Below are 20,379 nucleotides of genomic sequence, written 5' to 3' on the forward strand. Positions count from 1 at the left end.
CAGCTACCAGTGCTGAGGGCATCAGAGCAAGAGAGCGATGGCCCTTCTGTTGTATTTGGATGGGCACAGAGCTTGATGAACTTTGCAGCCAATGCTGTAGTGGAACCAGTGGAGGCTGGTGGCTCTGATGTCAGTGGGGCGGTGATTGCGCTCCAGATTTCAATCAGAACCAGTCGGAATTCTCAAGGAGCTATCCAGGAAGTTTTTATGACTTGTTGGCTTAATCTACACCAAGCAGGATATTGCACTATGAAAGCAATATATATAAGAAGCAGGAGCCACACCAAGCAGGATATAGCGGTATGAAAATGGGATATGATCTGTGGCCTTAGTTAGACCTAGCGGTCTAGCGGGATGGAGGGGTGAAGATCTCGCAATTTTTTCATCGCAAGATCTTCCCCTCTGTTCACACACGGCGCGCGACAACCTCAGATGGAGAGGCATTGTGCCCGTCACTTCTTTTGGTTAAAGGGCCAGCAGTGCACGAACGCTTGTGCGCAAAAGGTGAGTATTTTCTTAAAAAATAATTACTTTCCCTGCTCTCCCCACCCCACCCCCAATGGGCGCAGAGCTTGCGCCCGGCCACACATTCTGTGGTCTCGGCTCAGCCCGGGACTGCGGAAAAACCGGGCCTAAAGGAGAGGGCGAGATCCCGGGGCAAGGGAGAGATCATCCCTCCCTGATCCCGAGATCCCCTGTGCATCATGTGGATGCACAGGGACGATCCTGGAGTTCACCTCAGGATTTCACCCCGTCTAGCTATGGCCTATGTCCATGGGCACCAACAGTGGTCTGTGCACTTCAATACTGCTATAAAGCAATAGTGTGGCTCCTGCCTTTTATATACCGCTTTCATAGTGAAATATCCTGCCTCGTGTAGATGAGGCCATTGTAAGCTTCTCTGCAAACGTATCTGCAAACGTATCTTTCACTGAAAGGTCAGATACAAATGTTCAAATAAATAAATAAATAAATAAATAAATAAATAAATACATCGCAGCTGTTATTTTATAATTTATAATTCAATGGTCAAGCTATGTCCAGTATATTTTATATAGAAAAGCAGGATAAAAATCTTGGAATAAATTATATATATCGGCTAGGGCTGTGCACCCACCCCTGTTCCTGAAGCAGCCCCGGTTCGGCCTGGGGGCGCTCCGGGGGTAGCCCGACCTGCCTCGGCACTGAAGCTGAGGTGAGATTCAGGTCCTCCGAGGTGACTCAGACTTCTCTGCGCAGCCGGCACCCAGAAAAGGTTTTCCTGGTCTCCTTGCCTGCTGCCTCCGCTGTCTGCCTTTGCTGCCGCCATCTTGCTTCTGGTGGCTTCCGGTACTGCTGACACGAATGACAGGAAGTAGGCCGCGTGATTTTAAGATATTGCGGGGCCTCTGAGTGATTAGTACCTCTATGGCCACTGTAGTTTGTGGCCATAGAGGTACTAGACAGCCGAATCAGCCTGCCTCGGCTCAGGTTCGGGGCCTCGGTCCGAGGCGGAGCACAGCCCTAGTATAGGCCTGTTCTTGAGTGCTTGTTCCATGACGACTGTGTGTGCTTTTTGCATACCCCTACTTAGGGAACTAGTATGCGCTGTCTATGGATGGTTTCAAAGGTTTTGCTTCATTCTTTTTCTGTGTTGAACTCCAAAACACTGTTTATGTAGAGCATTAGGTGATTCAAATGCATTTTAATGGTTTTTAACTTTTGTGAACTGCCAGAGAGCTGGGGCATATACAATATGCATATACAGGGCATATAGAAATCTAATATTATAATAATAATAATAATAATAATAATAATAATAATAATAATGAAATCTAATCTAATAAATGAAATGAATCCATGTGTCCAGCTACGCATGCCAAACACACAAATCCCCCTTGCTTTGATGGCAACCTATTTTAATGATTCATAATATAGTTTTATCTGTCGAAGGGTGCTTCTAGGTGGAGGTGACAAAGCACTACCCATCCGAACGTATTTTGAAATATTCCTCCTTTTCTAAAATTCCTAATGGATATTCTGCTGGAAGAATAATAATAAAAAAAAGATGGAAGAATTGTTGGGAAAACGGGTGGGTTAGAAAACAACATCTGGAGCCCTGTGAAATTCCATGAATGAGGCCAGGGCAATCGCAAAATAGACGTTTCACCTGGAAGCATCTATAGATATGATATATTTAATATCTCATTTGGCATATCTATACCAGGAAGCTTCTCCTGACTTAAGCATGGCCCATTCATGGGGGAAATGGAGCATCTGTTCCATGAGCAAACCCTTTAAGATAGCATCACAAAGGCCATGTCCCTCCATAACGCTACCTCTAGTATTTGAGGCAGTAAGCCTGTGTGCACCAGTTGCTGGGAACATGGGTGGGAGGGTGCTGTTGCACCACGTCCTGCTTTCATAGAATCATAGAATAGCAGAGTTGGAAGGAGCCTACAAGGCCATTGAGTCCAAGCCCCTGCTCAATGCAGGAATCCACCCTAAAGCATCCCTGACAGATGGTGGTCCAGCTGCCTCTTGAAGGCCTCTAGTGTGGGAGAGCCCACAACCTCCCGAGATAACTGATTCCATTGTCGTACTGCTCTAACAGTCAGGAAGTTTTTCCTGATGTACAGCTGGAATCTGGCTTCCTTTAACTTGAGCCCGTTATTCTGTGTCCTGCACTCTAGGAGGATCGAGAAGAGATCCTGGCCCTCCTCTGTGTGACAACCTTTTAAGTATTTGAAGAGTGCTATCATGTCTCCCCTCAATCTTCTGTCGACAAGGTACTTTGTTGGTCTCTTGTCGACAGCTAGTCAGCCACTGTGAACAGAGGGCGAGACCTACACTAAGCAGGATATGACACGTTGAAAACGGTTTGAAAACTGTATGTGGACTGTGTCCTGGGCCCCAACAGTTCTCACTACTGTTATAAACTGTTTTAAAGCAGTAGTGTAGATCCTGCCCAAGACTAGATGGACCCTTGCTGTGATCCAGCATGTCTACTGTCTACTGTGTTTGGCTTATCCCTGCTCCCCACCACTGACTTGCTTTAGCAGCGGCCTGGCCACCATTTTGTGGTGTGATACAGGAAGAAAGCTACGTTGCTAGGCAACCTCAACATGGGCACCATGAAGATTGGGTGGAAGCAAGAGGTGATTCCCACCACCTGAGCTCCAGAGCACATGCCATTATCACTCAGAGGCATGTACACCTCTGGATATTAATGAATGAGGTATAGAAAAGAAAGCACAAGAAAAGCTCTTAACATATACTGCTTTTCCAGCAATTTAATCTCATTCTCTCTCATATATATATATATATATATATATATATATATATCCTGTAAACCTTTCTGAGAGGAATACGTTTTTAAAAATAAAATAAATAGCAAATCAATATCCTAAAAGCCTGTTATGAAATAATATTTGCTTGGGTGGAAAACACATAGATTAAAAGACAATCTTTTGTGTTCCTTTTTTTAAAAAACATCCCCCAGACATTGAGATGTTTTATATTTTCAGGGTTGAATGTGAAATTCTGCTACTAATGGGCCCGGGGACTCAAAGAGCTTTTTCACGAAACCTTTACCAAAATGTTCTTTCTGGGTAATGCGTTCCATTTATGGGATTTTTTTCATGACCTTTCTTTCACGGCTGCCAGCCAAGGCATCCGGTACATCTCTTGCATCTGCATAACCACCGGAACATAGATAATTACTTGTAGAGTTTTGTCTGTTTCGGGGGGGAAAATGTATAATGAAGTGAGAAACCACAGGTACGCACGTCTCGCCAAGCCAAAAAGGTTGCTAGCATAACCATTAAGCGGAAACGTACACTGGGGAAATCAGGAGTCTGGCAAAACGGAGGTGGCAGAATGAAACATAACCTTTAGTCGGATGGGGGGTTATTTTGTGGCTGCTACCTAATGGGGAGCCATGAAGGCAGGATAACATCCAGTTTCCTGCATCTGGGAGTATTTGTGGCAGTTGTTTCTTTAGAAATAAAGTAATGGGGGAGTGTGTGTGTGGGGGGGAGAGCTAAGAACAATTTCAGCCCCTTGGGTGAGTTCCTGGTAAACCTTTGACCTCATGAGGTAACCCTGAATTACCTCATGAGGTCAACCCCTGGAGTGTTCAGAGTGTTGGATTATTGTCAAGGAAGACCAAGTTCAAATCTCTGCTCAGCCATGAAGCTCACTGGATGACCTTCAGCTGGTCCGTTATCTCTCTGCCTTGCCTACATCACAAGTTTTTGTGTGTGAGGAAAACAATGGGGTGGGGGTGGGGAGGCTGAGGAGAGAGAATGCCCATGTCTACACCAGCCATTTATCCCGGGCTGGTCATGTGGTCATCCCTGAGCATCTAAGGGCATGTCTGCACCAGACCTATATCCTGGGATTGTCCCGGGATCGTTCCAGTGCATCCAAATGCCACACCGGGGATCCTGGGAGCAGGCAGGGATGATCCCTCCATTTTCCTGGGATAACCCTTAGGTGTAGAAAAGGCCTAAAGGATGCACCCCAGGGTTAACCATGAATGACCACTCACTTTGCCTGGGATAACTGAGACCACAATTTCTCTGAATTTTACCATGGTTGTGGAACAACCCCGAGGTCTGCGGGCAGTGTGGCACCACTCTTCTTCCCTGCGAGTAGCGGGGCTCTGCCACTGGGCACGGAGCTCTGCGAGGGGGATCCGTGCCCATCAGGGACTGAAGGGTGAGTTGTTTTGCCATCACAGCAATGGCTCTCAGGTGTTCCCCCCCCATCTACTTACCTTTTGGTGCACCATTGTGTCCACATTGCTGTGCAAAAGTAATACAACAACAACCAACAAAAATGCCATGCTGAATGTCCCTCTTTCCTTCCAGGATGTTGTATTGGTGTTTGGATGCTGGCGGACGATCCCAGAACTGGGAGAGCCCAGGATCCTCCCTCCACCCTGCTGCAATCCTGGAAAGCCCGTAGGTATAGACATGCCCTATGTGTTCTGTTCTGACCTTTTCTGGAGGAAGGGTGGCATAAAAATGAAATAAATAACCAGCCCCCACTTTAAATATTTATAGCCAAGCCTCTGTGGCCACCTACAGTGTGTGACTAGCTTCACAATTTGCAGGACAGATACATACTGGGTCAGCCACGAGTCTTTCCTCTCCCTGTATGTTTCAGACAAGATGCCTGCCTTTCTTGTTGACAGCGTACTTTGATCCATCCTGGGCTCACTTTTTAATATGGGTGAGCTGAGGATCTCCTTGGAGATGGGAGAAAGGGTTGTAGCATCTTGAGCTTTGCCACATATTGCTGGGCTGTGGTTTGGGATTGATTGGGACTGGGAGCTTTTTAAATTCAGAATTCATGATTTGCTTGGAAAGCATTGAAGGATGAGGAAGAACTTACAATGAGCAGGGAGTGTTATGGTAGAAGAGTGAAGGTAATGTCCTATTTCCCCTTCTGGCCCACTCTACAGCCTCAATAACCTCTGTGGCTCAGTGTAGTACTCTTGAACCTGTGGGCACTTCTAAGGGAGGGCAGGTTGGCTAATGGAAAGGTGTATGTTATCTCTGACCTTATCCTGGAAGAACATGCTGACCTGGCTTGTATTACTGAAACCCGATTGGGTGAAAGGGAGGATGTGAACCTCTCCTATGTGTCCATGAGATTATCAGAAACAGCACCAAGCATGGGTTGAGGGGTGAAGAGGTTGTGTTGCCTTGGAGCATAGGGATTCCATCCCCCTGATCAAGTACCTCATCCAACTTGCTCCCAGTTTTGAGTGCCTGTATCTGGTGTTGGATACCAGAGACAGCAGAGGGATACTGTTGGAGTATTGCCACCTTGTTGTTCAATAGTCTCCCTTCCTGAGTTGGCATAGGCGATTTCTGTGATGAAAGCCCTTGAGACTGATGGTCTTGGTGGAAATTCAGCATGCATGATGAGGCTGCCTTAGGTGGAACAGTTTGGGATTTCATGGCCTCCATGACAAGCATGAGTCTGCCTCAAATTATATTGTGCCCAACAAAAGTATCAGGACACAATCTGGACCTGGTGTTCTGGAATGGAATCAGAGAAGATTATCTGTGGTTGAGGGAACCAGTGATGAGCAGATAATTACTTGATCAAGTTGGACTTTAGGACTGCCTGTAACCTGTGCAAAGATGGGGGACCAGTTTGTATGGTCTTCCCCTAGAGGCTGATGAATCCAGATTGTGACCTCTTTGGTGATAGTTTCCTGGTGTTTTAGCCACCGGTCCTGCCAAGCCATGGCTACTGCTTGGACTGAGGGGGAAATCCAGGTCATAGATACAATCAATACCATAAGATTGTGTGTGTGTGTGGGGGGTCATCTAAAGTGGTGAGAAGTCCAAGGAAAAGATTTTGGGTTTGGGTGGATAGGTTGATGAAAACGTTGACCAAGGGTATCTCCAAATGGAATGCTCCTAGGTCTACCAGTCAAAAGATGTTGTGCAACTATTCCATCTTTTCCTCCCTATGGATTTTTTTTTGGGGAAAGAATGAAGCAGTGGGGAAACATGGGAGGGTTATGATTGGAAGACTTTATTTATTTATTACATTTCTATGCCACCTGATAGCTGAAGCTACTGTCATCAGGATACCCCACCATCATAAATTCCTGGGGAGGACAATGGCAAGATCATTGAGAGGGACCTCCAGTGTGCAGCTGCTGTGTACATTGGTGTATGCTGACTACTCCCATTATTGTTTGTGTATAGCTTCCAGCACAATTTGAAGGAACTTTTGCATGTGCCAATTTATTTGGATATTTGTACATGTGTAAATATACTGATTTATCTTTTACATATATGTGCACGACTTTACTACTACCCTTTTTTTGGGTCCCCCTGCTGGCTTTTGCTGCTGTGTAAAAGGAAAATTCCATATTGGGCATAATTAGCAAAAGAGTCAAATGTATAAATGCCACTATCATAAGGCCCTTATACAAATCTATGGTGCACTTGGTACTGGATCTAAGTGTAATCATACTTCTAGCAGACTGATTGAAGTCAATGGGACTTAGGTTAGTCATGCTTCATTTAAGTTCCTTTGATTTCAGTGGGTCTATGAGCAGGTCTGGATCCAACCCTTGGAATGTGGTGTGTAGTTTCGGCCACCATACTTCAAAAAGATATTCTGGAGCTGGAAACGTAGCAGAAAGATCAACCCAAAATGACCAAGGGGCTGGAACAACTCCCCTATGAGGAAAGGTTATGATGAGTAGGGCCATTACTTGATATGCCAGCTGCGCCCCTTCCTAGAGTCAGAAGACCTAAAGATGGTAGTGCATGCGCTGGTAACTTTGAGGCTCAACTTCTGCAATGCGCTCTACATAGGGCTACCTGTGTGCCTAGTCCGGAAACTTCAACTAGTTCAAAATATGGCAGCCAGGCTGGTCACTGGTACACCTAGGGGTGACTACATTACACCAGTTCTAAAATCTCTTCACTGGCTGCCAATTAGTTCCTGGGTGAAGTATAAAGTGTAGGTTATCATCTTTAAAGCCCTACATGGTTTGGATCCAGGCTACCTGCAGGATCGCCTTCTCCCGTACAATCCACCCCACACACTCAGATCCTCTGTGAAGAACATCCTTCAGCCAGCCAAAACTAGGCTGGCAGGTATTACCCAGAAGACCTTTTCCTCTGCTGCTGCCAGACTGTGGAATGGTCTGCTGGAGGAGATTCGTCAACTTAACAGTCTTTTAGCATTTAAGAAAGCTATAAAGACTGATCTCTTCCGGCAGGCCTATCCAGTGGAATCTTAGGATGCTTTTAGTATGTTTTTAAGGAAGTTTTAACAATGTATACTATGTTTTTAATCAGTATACAACTTATTGTTGTTCCCGCCTTGATCAGGATGGAGAAGCGGGTAAGATTTTTTAAAATTATTATTATTGTTGTTGACTTTTTCTAAGCTAAACAGCAGGGATCCAGATGAAGGGCTACATATTTAATCCCTCTTTCAAAATAGTAGAACCTGAGCTCATCCAATGAAACTGAACGGTGGGTGATTCAGGCCAAATAAAAGGAAGGACTTCTCATAGCATATAGTTAAATTCTGAAATTTGCTACTGCAGGATATAGAGTTTTATTACACCAGTGTTATACTGTGCAATCACTGAGAATTGCATGCAAAGGACTCAGAAGTTTCCCACCTTATAATTTGCTTTGATTGTGAAGTACTCCCATGCATCCTGCCTTAACTGTGCAATGAAGCCAAAAGATTTGCTGTATTTAGCCCCTACTTTTTGAACGTATCTTCCGAGCCGCCGCTGGGGCACAGGAGCAGGATTTTAAAGAAATGCTTACATCTGCATAAGCTTTACAGATAAAGACACCAAAATTGGCACAGTAATAGATAGTAGGGAGAGCTTTAAGCATACCAAATTTGAATTGAATTGGGTCATCCGTTGATTTTTTATGATTTTTTTTTACATTTCACCTCTTTAACTCACTTCCTGGTATGCAAAGGATCGCTGTCGCCCGGTAGCAAAAACAACAACAATGGTGAAAGCTTAGCGCTACGGGGATAATCCGAGGGAAGCAGGTATGTGGGATGAAGCTCATAGTGATGGCTACTGACTTGGATGACTTTAAAAATTGATCAGACCATTTCATGGAGGATAAGGCTATCAATAGCTATTAGTCATGATGGCTATATTACCTCCAGTGGAAGTTGCCGGGGAGCACAAGTGGGACTAGATAGACGATTGGTTTGATCCAGCATGGCTCTCCTTCAGTTCTTATGTTCTTAACCTTTAAAAAAAAAAATCTACCAAAATCTAATCACCCATTTTTTATTAGTATTTTTTCAAGGAAATGCCTCTGATTTCCCTGATGGCAGTCATATAAACCTTCAACTTCTTAAATGTTCCTTTATTTACATCATTTTGCCCATTTACCCTTTTAAAGTGACAAGTGGTGGAACAGTATTTATGCCTCTTTAAAAATGAGCTAGGGTAGAGAAGCCAACGGCGGCTGCAATGTTGAACTTATGCTTACGAGGCATCTGCCATAAAATATTATGGGGGGGGACGACAAATATAAAATGTGTTTGATTAAAAATGGCTTGCTGCTGCTGCTTTGCTTTCTTCCTGAACCTAATTAAAACTGGAACCACATGATCACAGGTGAAAATCTAGCCCGGTGAACTACCTGAAGTTCTTTACCCATCCCATGGCTCAGAGTCAAAAGGGAATAGGGATATATGTGCAACATCAGCCTGTTTGATTGGAAGGCAGTGTTAAGCTTCTGGATTGGCCAGGGGCATGTCTAGCCTGGGCGTGTTTAGCCTGGAGAAGAGAAGATGGAGGGGAGACATGATAGCACCCTTCAAGTACTTAAAAGGTTGTCACACAGAGGAGGGCCAGGATCTCTTCTCAATCCTCCCAGAGTACAGGACACAAAATGGGCTGTTACAGGAAGCCAGATTCCGGCTGGACATCAGGAAAAACTTCCTGACTGTTAGAGCAGTATGATAATGGAATCAGTTACCTAGAGAGGTTGTGGGCTCTCCCACACTAGAGGAATTCAAGAGGCAGCTGAACAACCATCTATCAGGGATGCTTTAGGGTGGATTCCTGCACTGAGCAGGGGGTTGGACTCAATGGCCTTTTAGGTCTCTTCCAACTCTATTCTATGATTCTATGATGCCTTATCCCAGGGATCGCTCAGGGATCATCCCTGTTTATCCACATGATGCACAGGGGATCCTGGGGGCAGGGAGGGACGATCCCTCCATTTTCCTGGGATTACCAGGACAGCTTTTAGCCTGATTTTCCTCACACTCTCAGGATTGTCCCGAGACTGCAGGAGGTGTGGGCGGCCATCCCGGTTTCGTCCCAGCTCCTCACAATTAAACATGAGGAGCTGGTAACCAGATATGGGGCACGGAGCTCTTCAGGAGGTCCATGCCCATTGAGGGTGGGGAGGGGAGCAGGGTCATTTTTTTACCTTGTAATTTTCACTGGAGAGCTTGTGTGCTCCAGATCTTCTGTTGGGAAAAAATGGCCACCACAACGGTCACGATGCCTGGGATGTCACACGGCTCATGTGGACTGAGGGGGAGGATCTCGCAAACAGCATATCGTGAGATCCTCCCCCTCCCCTCCCTTGGTGTAGACATGCCCCCCCAGGTCTCCTGTAAATAGGGATGGATGGATATGCCAGTCTCATTTCACTGAGATTGTCAGAGATTTAACCATTTCTCCATATGTTTGTAATTTTTTTTTAAAAAAAAAATCCATAGGAAATTCGTACCCTTTGTATGTGCATTTCTGAAATTTATGCATTTTTGTGTACATTTTTAAAAACATATGCTTTTTTCTAAGTGCTTTCCATTGCTGTAATGAAGCTTTGCATGCATTTTTATCAAACATATGCATTAAGCATGCACGTCCCTTATATGCACATAATTACGAACATTTACCCCCAAGATAAACTGCATGACAACATTAATAAAAACATAGATTTTGATGCACAACTGTGTCTCAACATACTTATAAGCTCAGGAGGTGCAAATTGGGTAAAATCATAACACACACACCCCTCAGTAAAATGAAATTCTAACATATTCCTAGTTGCAAATAACAGAACCCTGAATTGACCTTCAAACAAAGGAATCCCAACTTCACACCTGGTTTCGTTATCCAATTAAAAAGCAGCAAATCAAAGAATCAACCTATGATAGGGTGACCATATGAAAAGGAGGACAGGGCTCCTGTCTCTTTAACAGTTGCATAGAAAAGGGAATTTTAGCAGGTGTCATTTGTATATATGGAGAACCTGGTGAAATTTCCTCTTCATCACAACAGTTAAAGCTGCAGGTGCCCTGCCCTCTTTTAAATCTGGTCACTCTAGTATAGCTCCTGCACTTTAACTGTTGTGAGGAAGAGGGATGTTCCCCAGGTTCTCCATATATACAAATCACACCTGCTGAAATTCCCTTTTCTATGCAACTGTTAAAGATACAGGAGCCCTGTCCTCCTTTCCATATGGTCACCCTAACCTATGAGGCAGAGCTGGTGGAACCCATGGTCCTCCACATGTTGTTGGACTCCAACTCCAGCTCTGCATCAGACCTAGCCAGCATGGCCAATGATGGAGTGGAGGTCCAGTAACATCTAGAATGACACCAGTTCTCCACCACTGCTACAATTAATCCGAGAGTGGAACTATTCAATCTGCATCAGACCCTTTCCAAATGGAAAATCTAACAGAGATTTCGGCAGACTGGACAGAAAATTTATTTACCTATTGCATATATATATATATATATATATATATATATATATATATATTCTTTTATGATGGAATTCAAAGCCACATACAGTATATGGTATTCCAAGGTTGTTAAGTCAGATACCATCATATTTGTGCTTCAGTATTCAAATTGGGATTGCATGTTCAAGCTCATCTAATTTGGAACATGTTTGGAGCGATTCCTTAGGTGTTAGCCCAACTCAGCTGGGCACTATGTCTGTTTGAACATGCATGGGAGTCCATGTGTAGTTGAAAGGACCTTAGTCCAACCAGCCCCGTGAGAAAGGAGAAGAAAGATAAATGGGAACTCACTTTTTGATAGCCAAGATCAGTAGCTCTTTTATGAAGTTTGGGGTGGGTGGGGGAGAGATACTCAAGGTCATCTTCTCGCGAGTGCCCCCAAGTATTAAGCATAATTAACTTTTCATCGTCTCACACCCCAAGGCAGAGAGAAATTGAAACTATGGCGAGGAAAAGAAAGGTCAGAGGAAAAGATCTGCATAAAATACTGCCCAGGAAGCACAAATAGTGTGGGAACCTATTTGCCAATTTCATCGTATATAAATATAGATATATGTCCTGCCTGAGGATGATAGAAGCTGTAGTCCCTCACATCTGAAGGGCACCAGGTTGGGAAGACCGCTCAACGGAAATGTCTGCTGTGAGAAAGGGTGAGGAAATTGGCAGGATAGATAACAAAAGAGGATCAGGTACAAGTGTTTATCTAATAGAGCGGAAAGAGGAGTAACATTACCCAGAGGGAATCTTCAAAGAGCAGCCGAGGGCCATTTATGTCTTTGGAGAAGCCCATGTAACCCCTAGTGGCTTCCAATCTGTGTCTGCGACTTTCCCCGTTTCTGTCTGAAGACAGAAATAAACCCTTATTATCCCATTTTAGCAGCACAATGAACTACATGTCAAGTCGACGGGAGCCAACTAATGCAAGATGTCCTTATGAATGACACCAAGGTTCAAACATTACCATTTTATTGTCCCTAATAAACTGATCCTTGTTTCACCCATGGCTGGCTTTTGAGGATGCATAAGGGTCACCTTAAAGCACACAAACACACACCTCTGTTGCACTTTCTTGAGCAGCAGGTATAGATGGAAGCTAGACATCAACAATTTCCAGAGGGGCAGCTCTGTGCAACTACTACAGCAAACACACACACACACGGCTTGTGGCATCTTAACTAAGAAGTTTTTGTGGCATTAGATTTGTGGACCACAGTGACTTTTACCAGATGTGTCACTTACACAGCACACACCCACACCCAGGAGTTGCACACATGAGTATGGTGTGTGTGTGTATGTGTGTGGACAACAGGAAGTCCAAGTCCAAGGAATACAAGAGGTGTACAAAAGCGCTAATGAAGTCAGTTGATCTGAATATGCTGCGTTGCCACACTTTCCCTCCATATAAAGCAGCTGTGCTGTAAGTCACACCAGACTTTCCAACGTATTTAAGCCAAAGCAATTTCATCTTTGTTATCATACATCTTCATTATCTCCAATGTACTTAGAGGCCCCTCATAATAGGAGATCATCCTTAAGATCATCCACAGGGGTCCTTCTCCGTGAGCCCCTGCCGAAGGAAGTGAGGCAGGTGGCTACTAGGAGGAGGGCTTTCTCTGCTGTGGCATCTACATTGTGGAACGAGCTCCCCAGAGAGGTTTGCTTGGCACCTACATTGTTTTCTTTCCGTTGCTAGCTGAAGACCTTTTTATTTTCTCAGTATTTTAGGAAAGGAAAAGAACCTCTTGTGCAAGCACTGAGTCATTACTGACTCTTGGAGGGACACCAGCTTTTGCTAACATTTTCTTGGCAGGCCTTATAGTGGGGTGGTTTGCCGTTGCCTTCCCCGGCCGTGATTACCTTTCCCCCAGCTAACTGGGTACTCCTTTTACCGACCTCAGGAGGATGGAAGGCTGAGTCGACTCAAGCCGGCTGCCTGAAACCAGCTTCTGTTGGGATCGAACAGGCCGTGGGGAGAGTTTCAGCTGCAGAAACTGCTGCTTTACTGCTCTGCACCACACAAGGCAGTATTTTAACACCTGATTTAACTTAAATTTAAACTTTGCTGTTTTAATCTCATATTTTAACCCATATTAACTTTTGCTGTGTTGTTTTATTCTGGTTGTGCTTTTTATATTGTATTTTGTATTTGTGTTTTAAATTTATTGGTTGTTTTTATGCTCTTCATGGTTTTAATTTTTGTGACCCGCCCAGAGAGCTTCAGCTATTGGGCAGTATAAAAATGTAATAAATAAATGAAAAACAAAAATAAATAAAAAGAGGTAGGCCTATGATTGTATTCCAAGTCAAGTTTATTGTATTTAGCAACCAGCCATTATACAGTTTCACATAGATGTGTTACATTCATTCATGAAGGCATTCAGTCTGATCACATGAGGGCAAAAAGTAACGTGGGGAATGTGAGGACACACACAAGCCCCCACCCCAATGTTCCCGTCCCACCTGCTCAATTCCTGACCTTCTTGGGTTGAAGGTGAAGGTCTGTATAGGGGATTGCATGGGCTCTATTTGCATCCCCCTGAATGCAAGGAAAGCGTCACCTCAGCTTCAGTACTGAGCATGTTTAGCCTGGAGAAGAGAAGATTGAGGGGAGACATGAGAGCACTCTTCAAATACTTGAAAGGTTGTCACACAGAGGAGGGCCAGGATCTCTTCTCGATCCTCCCAGAGTGCAGGACATGGAATAACGGGCTCAAGTTAAAGGAAGCCAGATTCCAGCTGGACATCAGGAAAAACTTCCTGACTGTTAGAGCAGTATGACAATGGAATCAGTTACCTGGTGAGATTGTGGCCTCTCCCACACTAGAGGCCTTCAAGAGGCAGCTGGACAACCCTCTGTCAGGGATGCTTTAGGGTGGATTCCTGCATTGAGCAGGGGGTTGGACTCGATGGCCTTTTAGGCCCCTTCCAACTCTGCTATTCTATGATTCTATGATTCTATGAAGCGAGGCATCCCAGCCCCGAAGCACCCTGAGCTGAATTGGGGCCATGTTCAGAGGATCTGACATGGCCTCTGAGGTGAGTTGTGGTGGTGGGGGGACTCTGCACAACCTTAGTTCAGATGTATAAAAGAAAAGCACAGTGAATGTTCATAGCAGTTGTCAGGGCCAGCTCCACCTCCACCTTCAAAGCTGAGGCAATCTTTGGAAAAGAGCTATGTGGTAGGCTTCTTCTGGACCTACCCATTCCATTTGTTGAGAATATTGCAACCTCATCTGCAAGTTCCTAGAAGGAGGGGGCAGTGTTGCACTCCGTTAATGGGAATTTGAGGCATAGCTAGCCTTAGGATCTCTATAGCCTGCAGTTTGGTTTTCCCCTTCCCTTCCTTTCCCCCCTCTCTCTGATCTTCCTCCATTGATGGGAGCACATGTACTTGCTTTCTCCTCTTGTTGGTGTAATGAAACACAAAATGAACTGAACAAACTCCTTTTGAAACTGTATGCTGTACCTGCATTATATTTGCAAGAAGACATGTGAGTAAAACTATTTTCTTTTCCTCACATGTGTCTTCAGTCATGGTCTCTCCGACACTTTGAACTTAACAGCCTGGTGAGTGCTTCCCTCTTTAGAGATCAGAACACAAGAAGAGCCGTGATGCTGGATCAGACTCAGGGTCCATCTAGTCCAACATTCTGTCCACACAGTGGCCAACCAGCTGTTGACCAGGGACCCAAAAGCAATTGTATTCCCTGTTGACAGTCATTGTATTCTTTTGCTTACTTCGAAATGTAGTCCTGCTTCTGCATTCAGGGGGCTTTCTGCTCATTCAGCTGAGTGGGCGGCCTGGATACCTGCCTCAAAGTCCTACCCGGATGGTCGCACTGCACTTTGGGACCTTGTTTCTCTCAACTTGAAGCCCCCTGTTGTGTTTATCCCTCACTTCCTAGCACAGAACATGCCCTTCGTAGCAGGGCCATCTTCTCTTTCCTTCCTTAACCAGCTCTTCCGTCTCTCCTCTCTTCTCCTTCAATTGTCCTTTTCTGACCTATACAAAAGTCCCCCAGGGTCCCTCCTTCTCTGCTCTGAGCCTGCTCTGCTATTGGTCAATGAAAGATCCCACCACATTATCACCTTGGCCAGAATATTACATAAGACTAATAATGCTGCTTCACTACTGTGTAGCTCTTGATTTCTCATCCCATCCTAATCCAAACAAAGACGATAAATACTATTGTTATGTTAAGTTATGTGTCCCCAATGTGGCCTTGTAATTTCATGGTGTGTTAAAGGCTGTAACAACCGTATTAAAACATGGAAAAAACCCGACCCCCAAAATAGAGCTAAGAGGATGAGTGCTGTGTCACCAAGAGAACCATTTATCCAAACCTCAGAAGATATATCTTAGAAATGATAACGTTTTTGCAAATGCCTAGCAAAAAGAATATTTGGACATGGCTGGCTTTTGGAGGCAACAGGAATTTCTGCTCCACAAGGTACAACTGTGGGCCGCCTTATATTGTAAAGTGACAAGCAGTGAGAACTTCAGGGGAAAGGCTACAGGATTTTGTTTCCTTTGGATGAGAGAACTCTACGGGCTTATTGTGTGTTTGTGTGTTTCACTGTCTAGCTCCTTCCTATCTCTCCTCTCTCATCTCACACTATTGCCCCGCTCGTGCTCTTCGCTCCTCTGATGCCATGTTTCTTGCCTGCCCAAGGGTCTCTGCTTCCCTTGCTCGGCTTCGTCCATTTTCTTCCGCTGCCCCTTACGCCTGGAACGCTCTTCCAGAACATTTGAGAACTACAAGTTCAACCGCAGCTTTTAAAGCTCAGCTAAAAACTTTTCTTTTTCCTAAAGCTTTTAAATCTTGATTTTGTTCTGACTTTATACTGTTAGTTTTACCCTACCCAGTGCCTGTTTACCCTACCCTGTGCCTGTTTGCATTCTCTTCCCCTCCTTATTGTTTTATTATGATTTTATTAGAATGTAAGCCTATGCGGCAGGGTCTTGCTATTTACTGTTTTACTCTGTACAGCACCATGTACATTGATGGTGCTATATAAATAAATAAATAAATAAATAAATAATAATAATAATAATAATAATTGTAATATCAGTTTTATTTATACTTATGCAAGCAGAGCAAAATGGAAGGAAATAGTCTTCTACAGCAGGCAGTGCACCCCCTAGTCCTAAATCAGATCCCCCAAAGCAGCAGCCTAGAATCTGTAATTTCTCAGACTGTGTATGGATCTGCTAAACAACCAGGTCTCTCTGCCTGGGTTATCAACAGTCAAACTGGAACTACTTCTAGCTGTCTGCCTTCAAAAGCATTATCATTGCTTGTTGGATCATGTTCAAAATCAATGGCCCCAAAGAAGGGGATCTTCATCTTTTTGCTCACATATGGTTGTATGTGGGCCACTTCAGTCCCTCCTGCTTTTCTGAACTCTTCCTGTATTGTAAAAAGTTGTTATAATCCTGAGAACCTTAAAAGACCTTGGGGCTGTTCATACAACACGCTACCCCACACTCGGTGGCTGAGTGTGGGTTGTTCTCAGCTGTGGGTTGTTTGTTGCACTGTGGGTTGTCGTGCTGTCTGGATACAGCCGGGAGTGGGTGGGTTGTCTATGCAAGGTGACTTGTTGACCACCCTGAACAACAAACCATGGGCTCTCAAGGTGGCTTGTTCAAGAAAATAAGCCACACTGCAGGAGTGGCGGGGCGCCCTGGCTGCATTCGGGCAGCGCGCTGGCCCATGGTTCAGCGGCCCGCCCTCAGCCACTGAGTGTGGGTTGGCACATTGTGTGAACAGCTCCTTTCTTTTTCACCCAGCAAAGTACAAGTAGGTGTGTGTGTGCTTGAATGGGGGAGGTGTGTCACAGGTCACGAAAGGTAATTAAAAAAAGCCTGATTTAGGTGCAATCCTAGATTGGGATCTAGATTGTATGGCTTTGAACTATTATTATAGTTGGAATAGTTTTTAATAGTGTATTCTAAAATGTGATTTTAATATTTATATGCAAACAGGGACTGGCCGACGAGACCACTTCACGCCAGTCCTTTTCCAGCTTCATTGGCTGCCAGTCCAGGTCCGGGCTGGATTCAAAGTGCTGGTATTGACATTTAAAGCCCTAAATGGCTTGGGGTCAGGCTATCAGAAGGAATAACTCCTCCCATATGTACCTGCCCGGACCCTAAGGTCATCCTCAGGGGTCCTTCTCCGCGAGCACCTGCCAAAGGAAGTGAGGCAGGTGGCTACCAGGAGGATGGCCTTCTCTGCTGTGGCACCCCGGCTGTGGAATGAGCTCCCTAAGGAGGTTTGCCTGGCACCTACATTATATGCTTTTAGACGCCAGGTGAAGACCTTTTTATTCTCCCAGCATTTTAACAGTCTATAAGTAAATTTTAACTGGTGTTTTAAATTTGTAATGTTGCATTGCTGCTGTTTTTATCTGGTTGAGCTTTTATATTGTATTTTATAATATGGTTTTATACTGTTGTTGAATGTTTTCAATTTTTGTGAACTGCCCAGAGAGCTCCGGCTATTGAGCGGTATAGAAATGCAATAAATAAATAAACGACATAGGGATTGTATTGTATTAAGCAACATATAAGTATCAGTAAACAACAACAGCAACAATAATAATTTATTTATTTATTATTTATTATTTTATTTTATTACATTTATATACCGCCCCACAGCCGAAGCTCTCTGGGCGGTTTACAACAATTATAATATTAATTAATAATATTATTTAATATTAATATTTAATATTTAATATTAATTATTAATATTAATTAATCAATATTATTAATCTATTAATAATATTAATAGAATGCCAGTTTTCAAAAGCCAGGATGAGAGATCACCAGGCTATTAAGGAAACCATTCTCAGAATCATTTGCTCTCATTGAGCAAGCAATAAGTACAAACAAGGACGGTCATCTGGCAGTTATAGCAATATACACAAGCTTTCCTTCACATGTCTGGCTGCAGGTGGTTGCCTTTTCCTCAATATACCTCCATGGAGCTCACACTGAATATAACTCCATTGAGCTCACCTGTGCTCATGCTAAAGTTTGGGGAGTCGAATGGGGCATGCTCATATATTTTGCAAGCAAAAATGAAATTCTCATACTTCCTTGCACATAGAGAGCTGATGATTGAGCACCTGTTTTGCATGCAAAAGGTCCTTGGTTCAATCCCTGGTATCTCCAGGTAGGGTTAGGAAAGAATCCTGCCTGAAAACCTGGAGAGCTGCTGCCAGTCAGTGCTGACAACACTGGACTAGATGGATCAAGTGTCTGACTCAGTAGAAGGAAGTTTCCAATAAATCTATGTAGCTTGTCCTTCTGATACATCCAAGTTAGGGGCATTGATACCAGAATACATACCAGAATTGATACATGAATTTAAATGTGGCGACTATTCTCTGGCTTGACACTTCTGAGGTCTATGTTGTTGTGAAATGCAAAGTGTGAAGCAGGTCAGTAGTAGACCAATGCTTTGCATGCAGAAAGTCTCAGGTTCAGTCACTGGCATCTTCAAGTAAAAGGCTCAGATAGCTAAAGATGCAAAATATCATCTGAGTCTGAAACCCTGGAGAGCAATGCCAGTCTAGATGGAGCAATGGTTGGACCTTATATAAAGCTAGATGTATAAGGCAGCTTTCTAGGTTGCAGGGAGAAGATATGGCTCTATTCACCAGGCAAGGGGAGAAGTCCAGGCTTCTAGTATTGATATCAGGCCTGACCAGACTTCGGACCCTAATTCAATAATTGATGTTACATCATCTCTTCTTCAGGACCTGAAGAAGCCATTGAGGCCTAAAAATTAGGGGTGTGCACGGACCCCCCGCTCCGCTTCACTTGCAGATCCGCCATTTTTCGGATCGGGCCGCTCCGCCCCGCCCCCGCTCCGCCCACTTCCGCTCCGCTCCGCCCGGAGCTCCGGATCCGGATCCGGAGCTCCGTTTCCCCCCCCCATAGGCTTGCATTGAAAGCTAAAAAATTATACAACTTTTTTTCTGTTCAAGTTAGAAACCTCATGTTTGGCACCATGACACCTCATGGGGATATACACACGCATGCCAAGTTTCAAAGCAATCCCATCATCCCCTGATTTTTGGCGAATTTTTGAAAATCGGGCACCCCACACACAACATCCCTGCGAGGTGGGCAGGGGAGGAGGGAGGGAAGGCAGGCAGGCATGCAGCTGGCATTTCTGGGGGCATAAGGAAGTGAGCCAAGGATAAGCCAGTAATGCATATAAAATGGAATAAATCAATCAATAAACAAAGGAGGGGTGGAATTAAAAGAAGCAGTGTTGCTCAATAAACAGCAAGAAGAATTTTTTTAAAAAGGCTATATCTTTTACCAGCAATAGGGGGACGTGCCCGGGGGAGGGGGAAGTAGCTGCCAGTTCAAGACAATGACAGCCACCAACAGCTCTGAGAAGAAGTAAAACGCTCACTTCAACTCATAACAGGCATTGCTCTACCACTGAAAAGTGACCATTCACTTCAACTCATGATAGGCATTGCTCCACCGTTTTACTCTCTTTGGAAGGCTCTATGGCCTTCCAGTGCAGGAGAGAGTGGGGGCACGTCCACGATGAGATGCCCTAGGGGAGCTCATCCCCTTGCACCACATCGATTCAGTTGTTCACCAAGGTTAGGGTGGGGAGCAGTGCTGTGTTTCTATCTCTTATTCTTGGCTTAGTATATGATTTCAGGTTGTGTTTGTGCATTTGGTGGGGCTACTGTGTTAAAAAACACGGGGAAAAGCCCGTTCAGATGAAGAAAGAGAAGTTTTCCAGAATCCCAAGTTACCTGTTTTGCCTATGCCCTCCTCCAACTTTGGGATCATCATGACCGGGAGCTGACTCTGCCCCTCAGCCCTTTGAAAAAGGTATTTTTCCCGCCGATTTTTTAAAAACTTCTAGCCCGCGACCCGTACGATGCAGAAAGTTGAGAGTGGTCTCAAAATGACCCCCATCCACGACTCTCTGTGCACAAGAATTTTCAGAATGATAGCTTAAAACCCCCCCCCAGTTATCCCCGATTCTTTCCCTCAATGCAATCCTATGGGCGAAAAGCCGAAAACGCAGTTTGAGCCGTGCGGTTGACCCGATTTTCACAA

The sequence above is a fragment of the Elgaria multicarinata genome, chromosome 17 (genome assembly GCF_023053635.1).
Source record: "Elgaria multicarinata webbii isolate HBS135686 ecotype San Diego chromosome 17, rElgMul1.1.pri, whole genome shotgun sequence".
NCBI lineage: Eukaryota > Metazoa > Chordata > Lepidosauria > Squamata > Anguidae > Elgaria > Elgaria multicarinata.